Raw genomic sequence first — 10,391 nt, forward strand, 5'->3', positions numbered from 1 at the left:
TTTTCTTGAGCTGCTATCATGGATAGGTACTTACCGCGGACCCTAATTGACCTCTGTTCTTTTTAAGCGTGAAAACGCATCAAAAATACCAAATTTTCCGTATCGTTATTATTTTCTTAGCAGAAATAAACAATTTAGATTCTCAACGCAACTCGCACAGTTCCAGTGCTGGAAGGAACTTTTAGGTACCTAAAATTTAAGTCAACTCGCACCCAGCCTTAATAGTTTTTTGTCAGCCGTCAAATACTGAGTTATTATGGAACACGTTCAAGGATGACTTCTGAAAAGACTTTCTTTTCAATGAACGCGAAGGCGTAACGATCCCTATCTACAAATTTCTGAAGATTTAATAAATCAAGGTTTAAAAAAAATTTTGACTACTATTATGATAATGATTGAATAAGTAGTTAACATTTCTTTTAAGGTTTGATTGACATCGAGGACAAAGTAATAGGCCTTTAAATAAATAAAATAAATGTAAGGCGCGATAACCTCCGAAGAGATCTAAGGCCGAGCTTCTCTTCCAATTTGCGTCGTGCTCCTCATGATTTTCCCTACAAATTGGCCGGACGGGACCTACATGTTTTATGCCGACTCCGAACGGCATCTGCAAGGCAGATGAGTTTTCACTGAGAGCTTTTCATGGCAGAAATACACCCGGAGCGCTTGCCAGACACTGCCGAGGGGCGACACCGCTTAGAAAAATTGTCTTCTAATTGAAAAACCTTATTTCTAAAATTTTGATGTTGCTTTGCCCGGGGCTTGAACCCAGGGCATACGGTGTGGTAGGCGCAGCACGCTACCATCACACCACGGTGGCCGCCAATATATAGGCCTTTGCGAAAACGATTTATCCAGTTTTTGGTTGCCTTCCTCGTGATATTCAATGACCGGAATTCTCTTTTGAAACAATCCTGAGGCGCCCATGTGACTTAAATTACTTAAATGACTACCTTCAAGCTAATATATCGAAAAGTCGTTGACAGCATTGAAAACAAAAGGGGTGAAGCATTTTTCTTAGATGCTCCTGGTGGTTGTAGAAAAAACTTTTTCCTTAATCTTCTTATCGCATATGCCAGATGTAAAGGTCACGTGGCGCTGGCTGTAGCATCATCGGGAATTGCAGCGAACAGCCCACTCCACTTTGAAATTACCCTTAAACGTGTCTCTACAAGAAGAAAAGGTTTGTTCCATTCGAAAGAACGGGTCACTGGCTAAAATAATACAAGAGGCAATTCTTATAGTGTGGGATGAGTGTACAATGACTAACAGAGCACATATTAAAGCAGTAGATCGTACATGAAAATACCTAAGATCAAACGACAAACCCTTTGGTGGGATAACAATCCTTTTTGCAGGGGATTTTCGTCAGACTTTGCCAGTAGTGGCGAAAGGAACTCGAGCTGATATTGTTAAATCGTCCTTCAAATCATTGTTATTATGGATTCACCTGGAAAAATTGTGTCTGCGAACAAACATGAGAGCACATCTTAACGGAACTATGATTACATTTCCCCAGGATTTATTAGATATTGGAGATGGTAAAATTTTCACTGAGAATGGCTACTTTAAGTAGATTCAAAGCTTGCGAATGTGGTACATAACGTGAGCGAATTAATATCAGAAGTTTACCCAAATATTGAAGGGCTATCCAGCAATCCATATACTTGGCTATGTGAACGGGCTATCATTTCACCAAGGAATAAGACTGTAGACGAAATAGATAACATAATTCTAGATAGAGTTCCTGGCGAAGTTAAAGAGTATATATCAAATGACACTGTGCTTAATAATGAAGATGCCGTACACTATCCAATTGAATTTTTAAATTCGCTTAATCCCTCTGGCATACCGCCCCATAATTTGAAGTTAAAAAACGATATTCCAATTATTTTGCTGCGTAACCTCAAGCCACCAACTCTATGCAATGGAACAAGATTACAAATAAATCGAATGCATAACAATGTCCTCGAGGCAATGATCCTCACGGGTCCTGCGCCCGGAGAGATATCGTTCATATCCCGCATACCTATGGTTCCAACGGATATGCCTTTCCAATATAAACGGTGACAATTTCCTGTAAAGGTTTCTGTTTAGGCAGGATGCCTAACTTTTCCGCACCTGATTGCGATCCCCCCAATGCAACTCTGCAAATCGATACTCGATACTCGACTTAATTTATAACCACCCACACCATCACCCTCATGCATGTGCATGCATGTACATGCACGTGTATGTGTGCTTTTTGTCAGCACTCATGCATATGCATGTCGGGGTTGATGTGTGGGTGCCTTTCCCCTCCAAAACGCAGGATTTTGCGGGTCAACTGTTGTAGCTTGCTATACAACCGCTCTCTTGGATTTCAACAGCCGTACCATACGCATCTGCCGGCAGCGATCTCTGCTGTGTTTCTACAATACAGTCAGGTAATATTGTCACCAAAATATTTTACTTCTATTCAATAAAACATATTATTATAACGAGAAATTCTCGCCTATTTGTCTATTTCTTTATTCAACACGCCATATTCCCACTAAGATCGACCTCGGTGCGCCCACCGACTCAGGAGCAGACGCACCCCGGCCAAACATTTGGTCCATCTTCACCAGGAATTTGAAATACAGTACCTATACAGTCCACATCCATACAAAATCATTATATACACGCTGGGTGATACACTTTGGTGGCAAAATTCTTTTGGTGATACTCATAAATTAAACAGAAGCTGATAAGCACGCTTGGTGATACACTACAACTGGCTAACAACATCTTGGTAAAACACTGAGTAAAGGATAGCCCGCTAAAGCAATTTCAACATCGCAAGCCAACTTGCCACATCATCACCAGAACAGCAAATCGCCACAAAGTAAGTGCAATATTTCTTGCCACAATTTTTTTGGTTATAAAAAATAAATAAAACCGAGTAAAAAATAAATGTTCTCAGTGCCACACGCGTAGTGATTTGTTATTAAGTGCGAAAAGGGTAAAAAGATTAGTGACGAAAAGAGAAAGAAGTCCAAACGCGTAACATTAACGTTTTAATTCCTTGCGACTATCTGGTCTGTCCCCCCACCAGCGGTAAAACTCTCCGGACACAGCACAAGGAAGAGGTACACATAACCTCACTTCCATATAAAAAATTTTGTTCACGCCATTCAAGCAGCAATTTTTCAGTTTTCCTTTGTGTCACTAGAATTGGAACTAATCTAATAAATTTGTGTTACACAGTTCCTTTTTGCACAAGATTTTTATTAAATTTTTACACTTTTCGTCGCGTTTTTTACAAGAATAAGCGTGCGCACTGTTTTATAATAAAATTGAACGTAGAAGTGGCGAGTGGCCCCCTTTGTATCTCCGCAAAAGACATTGTTGTTGCTCTCCCCTTCTCCCTGCTTTTCTGCACAAAAATAATCTGCAAAGTCAGAAAATTAAACAAATTCTAAGCAATATCTAAAATTTTGCGTAATTTTAATAGTTGTTGGTTGGGTGATTCGCTCAGGTTTTCAAAGTTTTATATCCCTTGGTTAATTTGCTCTCCATCTTTCAACCATGAACATGGATTTTTACATTAGATTGGCTGATCGAATAATCGAATTCGAGGCCGATTTTAATGATATCAATGCGGCTCTGCACACTGTACACACTCTGGCAATACAGCAAAAAGTGTTGCAGGCTAAGTGAGAAAAAGCAGAGAACGCCCTAGAGGAGTTGCTTGGCTCTAACACGCTCGACGCAAAGAAAATTGCAGCGGTCAAGATCAAGCATAAAGCGGCATATGCCGTATTCTTGCGATGCATGTCGAACATGGCTGAACTTCAAGCCAAATTGAAGCAGGAAAGAGATAGTCAGGTTCGACCTGAAGGAGAGCGAGCGTGCGCGTGAACACAGTATCCGCCTGCCAGCTTGCGATACTGAGGTATTCAAGGGCGACTACCTATCTTGGCGAACTTTTCGTGACCTGTTCACGGCCATCTTTAAAAAGAACAGTCGCTTAAGCCCAGTAGAAAAGTTCTTCCACCTTAACCAAAAAACTCAAGGTGAGGCAAAGGACATTGTCAAGAAATGTCCTTTGACAAATGAAGGCTTCGAAACAGCCTGGAAAAACCTATGTGAGAGATACGAGAATAAACGGATTCTCGTAAACTCACAACTACAAATTTTGTTTAATCTAAAAATATAGATAGCGAGTGCGGCAGCTCAATCAAAACCTTACAGCGTGACATAAATAATTGTTTAGCATCCTTAAAAACACATCAGATTGACGTTTCAAGTTGGGATGCGATTATTACTTATTTATGTTCGACAAAATTACCTGAGAATACGTTGGCTCTATGGGAGCAGAGCATTGACCACAAAACGGACATAGTGGGAGGATATGGACAAATTCTTGTCAAATCGTTTTCAGACATTTGAAACCGTGTCTGGTTTTACAGGGAATGCCACTTCTAAAGTGCAAAAGTCAAACACGTCGCGCCAGTCGACAGAAACCCCTACAAAAAGACTTGGTGCTTTTCAAACAAAAGTAACCAAACAAACAACAAAATCAATGTGTAAAATGTGCAAATCTACGGAGCACAGATTACGCAACTGTTCACGTTTTCGCGATTTAAACCCGGTAGAAAGGATTAACTTCGTCAAATCCACAAATGGCTACCTGTATTGTTTATCCCCAGGACACACAGTGACGAGGTCCACCAGTTTGTACAACTGTTCCAAATGCCACTCTCGTCACCACACGCTCCTGCATGCGGACACACTTCAGCAACCGGCGGTGCGCAATCCTTTCAAAGATGCGGATAATACCCCGACAACTTCGGCACAGGCAAGGAAAAGACAGGAATCGGGACAACCACCTTCCTCTGCGAATCAGAATGTCAAATCCTGCCATGCCAATTCCAGCACAGGCGTGCTATTAGGAACTGCTCGCGTACACATCCACCATAATGGTACCGACTTCTCCGCGCGGGCACTAATTGATTCAGGGTCTGAATGTTCGTTTATTACTGAGATACTACAACGTAGAATCAAATTGCCAGAGAGGAAAATACATGCCCAGGTTTCAGGCATCACAAATGCGGTGTCAGCGCAGGTGAAAGAGGCATCCAACATCGAATTACGTTCACCAGTGGATGCCTCCTTCAGCCTGACTACACCCGTTATCGCCCTAGCTAAGCTCACTGGGAATCTTCCATCCTGCCATATCAACGCAATGACTATGCAGGCATTCCCAGACTTGGTTTTGGCAGACAAGAGGTTCTACGTCAACGAAGACGTAGACCTCATACTTGGCGGAGACATATATCCCCAAATTATAATGAACGGTATAAAAAAGAATGTGCTAAACACTCTTAGCCCAAGAGACAGTGTTCGGTTGGATACTAAGCGGTCGTATCGAATCACCGAATCCAACGAAGAGCATCATGTCTTTCTACAACGAAGTTGCGTTAGACAATCAATTAAAAGCTTTCTGGGAGGTAGAAAATCTACCCAAAAATAAAATATTAAATGAAGAGGAAAGGTACTGCGAACAATTATTTAAGGAAACAACGAAACGAAATGAAGATGGAAGATACACCGTATCATTACCATTTAGGCAGGATTACCCTTATAATATTAATTTAGGACCGTCCCTGAAACGCGCATGCTCTCAATTCTTCCGTAATGAGGGGCGGCTAATAAGAAACCCAGATTTAGGTAAAGAATATGTTCGAGTGTTGTCAGAATATGATACACTCGGACATATGAGAAAATTAAAAAAGAATATCCCATTCGGATTCGGATCATTACTTCCTGCCCCACCACGCCGTTATTAAGGCAGAAAGTACCACTACAAAGATACGGGTAGTATTTAATGCCTCGAGCCCTACGGCCAACGGTAATAGTTTAAACGATATTCTCCTACCAGGCCCAGTTCTACAAGCCGATCTACCCATCATTATCTTACGATGGAGACTATACCGCTTCGTATTCAATAGAGACATCGAAAATGGAAACGAAACGAAAAACGAAAATCACACCAAATTTCAACGTATTGTGCATCGAACTTCCCCGAATGACCCTATTAGTCTTTACGAATTAAAGACGGTTACCTTCGGAGTGAATTGCGCTCCATATCTCGCGATAAGAACGCTCCTACAACTGGCTGACGACGTAGCAAATTCACACCCTACAGTGGCTAGCATACTAAGAGAGAGTATGTACGTAGATGATGTTTTATCTGGAGGGCACACAATAGCGTCAACCATAAAAGCAAGAAACGAGACTCGCGAAGCCTTACACTCAGCTGGCTTCCCATTACGCAAGTGGACTTCCAATTGTAAGGAAATTTTAAAGGGCATCCCCAAAACGGATTTGCTCAGCGAGGATTTCTTAGCGTTCGAAGAAGCTAGTTCGGTAAAAGCCCTGGGAATACGATGGAACGCTCACTCAGATGTATTTTATTTCAAAGCAGGAACCCTAGAAAATGGCGAAAACATCACCAAACGAGCAGTACTATCCGCTATAGCCAAACTTTTCGACCCTTTAGGCTGGCTTGCGCCAATGGTCATTGTGGAAAAAATACTCATGCAGAGTATTTGGTTAGAAGGCACCGCTTGGGACGACCCAGTATCGACCAGTACGCTGGAAAAATGGAAAAAATTCACCAACCAATACCATGAGATCGATAAAATAAGGATACCTAGATGGGTCAACTTTTCTCCAGGAACCGACATCGAGATCCATGGATTTTTGACGCATCCGAGAAGGCTTACGCAGCAGCCGTTTACATGCGCGTGAAAACGGATTACGACATCTGGACAAACCTGCTGCTAGCAAAAACCCGAGTAGACCCGGTGAAAACCCTGTCTCTTCCACGATTGGAACTTTGCGGAGCCGTGCTGTTAGCGGAAATCGCCGAATCAATTTTCAGGAACCTTAAATTGGAACCAGTGAGAGTTCACCTGTGGACGGATTCAACGATCGTCCTCGAATGGATAAGGAAACCGCCGTGTTCCTGGTCCACTTTGGTCGCACATCGGATCACCAAGATCATCGACATGGTCTGAAATAAGGACTGGTTGCACGTAAATTCAGAATCAAACCCAGCAGATTTAGGTAGCAGAGGATTACCTGCATCTGAGTTGGTCAACAGTTCGTTGTGGTGGCAGGGACCTTCTTGGCTGCAAGAAGACACTTCCCAATGGCCAGCACAAGAAAGTGACTACATCACCTCCGTAGAGGAAAAGAGGGCGAAGACCTGCGCAACAACAACAGTAAATACTACCGATGTTCTCCAACGCTTTTCAGACCTACCTAGGGCTTTACGGGTGCTCTCATACGTTATGAGGTTCTACCGAAGAACTCACCCCGAAACAAAAAATTCATCCCATGTCATGTCGCACCTAATCTCCCCTGACGAAGTCAAGGCCACTACACGGCTTTTAATTAAAATCTATCAGAAACAACATTATAGTTCCGAATATAATGATCTAAAGGCCGGAAAACCAATTGCAGGGTAAAGTGCAATACTCTCAATTAATCCCTACCTAGACCAACATGGCATCATTCGGGTAGAAGGGCGACTCGGGGCCTCAAAGGACTTAGTTTTAATGAACGCCACCCAATCCTCCTATACAACTGCCGGTTATCCCGTTTGACAGTCCTAATGTTTCATCAAAAAAATCTGCATGGGGAAAACCAACTCATGGTACGTCTGATACGCACCCAATATTGGATACCTAACATCAAAGCCATGATTAGGGCAACAATTCACAATTGCAAAGTTTGGACTATACACCGAAAGCGTGCTCAGACCCAACTTATGGGTATTCTCCCTCGCGAACGCACGACATTCAGCCGTACATTCACGAATACTGGAGTCGACTTCGCCGGACCCTTCGACATTAAAAGTTACCGCGGCAGAGGGTGTCGACTATCCAAAGGCTATGTTTGCCTGTTCGTGTGTTTTTCCACACGAGTAATTCATCTGGAGGCCACTACTGAACTCAGCACACCATCATTTCTAGCGGCATTTGCCCGTTTCATATCTAGGCGCGGATGCCCGAAAAATATGTACTCCGACAATGGTACGAACTTTGTCGGAGCGTCACGATCCTTACGATCAGAATTCAAGACCTTCATCTCACAAGCGCGAGAGAACGCTGTCTCAAAGTACAGCCACCAGTCACTCACGTGGCATTTCATCCCTGCGGGCGCTCCCCATATGGGAGGGCTGTGGGAAGCTGGAGTGAAAAGCTTCAAAAGCCATTTCAAAAAGATAGCCTCACCACACAAATTCACCTTCGAGGAATTCCATACCCTCTTTGCCGCATCGAGGCATGCTTGAACTCGCGGCCGCTCAGCCCGGCATCCAATGACCCAACGGACCTAGAGCCACTTACCCCAGGTCATTTCCTCACTGGCAGCCATTTACTGGCTCCGCCAGAGCCGGATGCTAGTGAGAACCCTGCCTCGATGATCAATCGGTGGCAGAAACTCAAAGCCCTCCATCACACTTTCTGCAAGCGATGCAAAACCAAATATCTCACCGAGATCCAGAAACGATACAAGCGGAAACATCCACAATCTAATCTAAAGCCCGGAGACCTAGTTGTTATCAAAGAGGACAACCTCCAACCCAACGAGTGGAGAATGGGGAGAATCGTCAACACACACTCAGGTTCTGATAACCGTGTGCGTGTTGTTGACGTTCATACAACCAAGGGACAAATAACAAGACCAATTACGAAATTGGTACTCCTTCCGTCCAACGACAAGGAGGATTAAATGTAAGGGGCCAAATTCCGCCTTACAAAACCCCAAAAACCAAAATTCTATTTCCCCCGACTACCTAAAATCAGAGGCCCACGGTTGGTGATAGCATGGAAAGCATATTAAGGAACGCGCGTCTTCGTGTCTCTCTATCCCTAAGCCTGCGTTTCTCCCGATCCATATATTATAATCAACCCCCCGGTCTCGTGATGGAGCGAGTCTACCGGAGGGGAATCCTAAAACGTACTATGCGATGGCAATGCGGAAAGGGAGCGCGTGACATAAAGACGCGTTCAACCATGCGCCGTGATGCCCCGCTATCCCTAAGCTTGTGTCTCTCCCGAGGCCCTAATTATAATCAACCCCCCGGTCTCGTGATGGTGCGAGTCTACCGGAAGGCGATCCTACATCTTCTTTTTTTGCTCTCTACCCCCGGTCTCGTGTCGAGTCTACCGTAGGGAATCCTACACCTGACTACTGGTGGGCAATGGGGAAAGGGAGCGAGATGCACGAAAACGCGGGAGAGCTTACCAAAAGCTCGCAAACAAAAAGCATTTTTTTTCTATGTTTTTTTTAACAATATTAACCGGGGGCCCCCTGAACAGAAAACCCCACGATTCATTCGCTCACCCAGAGCGAGGAAACCAGAAAATCCCCAAGTTCACTCGCTCGCCCCGAGCGAGGACACCAGAAACCAACCCATTCACTCGTTATCCCATAACGAGGACATCATAAAAGCCTACCGCAGAAGAGAGAACCGATCTGCCACAGAACCTAAAGGCTTTCAGCCCATTATCTTTCTTAATTCCCAGCAAATCAACCCAAGTTCACTCGCTCACCCAGAGCGAGGATCACAGAACACCTACGCACTCGGCCAAATACCCGAGGCCAACAATAAAATAAAATCCTGCAATACGCATCGTCATTCGAATACCGTTGATCATAGGGTTTATGAAAAGTATCGACACCAAGTTATCGTGCGCTTTCGTAAACCTATGAACATCCAAAACATAAACCGATTACACATTCATCGTTCCACGTCAAAACGCGGACTGGTAAATCGATTCAAAGAGGTACCATAAAGAAATGTCCTCATTGAGCAAAAACCAATATCGTCCACTTTGTGGTAAGAATCCATAGTTCAACTAAACCCACGATTTCGGCAAGATAATTATGTGTTTAGTGTCCAGAATCACTAAATCCGACAAAATTATGACAAGCTGCTAACTTCATAACAATCTCAATACATCTTAAGTTGTCAAGCAATTGCGCTGAGAAATTTTTTGTGAATGGAGTTAACAGTTTTACAGCGTCGTGCTATTTTTTAATTTTTCAAGAAACTTTTCATGGCAGAAATACACTCGGAAAGCCGGCGAAACCACCAGCGAAAGGGCCATTCCGTCATGGAACATGCTCAAGATCACGAAACACCAAATGATTACATGGTTCCAATGTAACCGTGCTATTATTCCCCCCACATTTCATAGTGACATTTTTTTTTAACCAGACAATGCATTAAAATTACATCTCAATCGCATGGCTGATGCCGAAGAAAATGGTTGATGAGTAACATAGAAAAATGCGAAATTACTTTAATTTGTTTATTACTCTTTTCACACACTCAAAGAAACTGAATTTTA

General features: G+C 43.3%; 1 protein-coding gene across 5 annotated transcripts in view; it reads left to right on the top strand.

Moving 5' to 3' along the window:
• Window positions 1–10,391, top strand: part of vari (MAGUK p55 subfamily member vari) — a 767,475-nt gene that overhangs the window by 299,100 nt on the left and 457,984 nt on the right. The window lies entirely within an intron of this gene.

Source organism: Eurosta solidaginis, chromosome 2 (assembly GCF_040869045.1).
Source record: "Eurosta solidaginis isolate ZX-2024a chromosome 2, ASM4086904v1, whole genome shotgun sequence".
Lineage (NCBI taxonomy): Eukaryota > Metazoa > Arthropoda > Insecta > Diptera > Tephritidae > Eurosta > Eurosta solidaginis.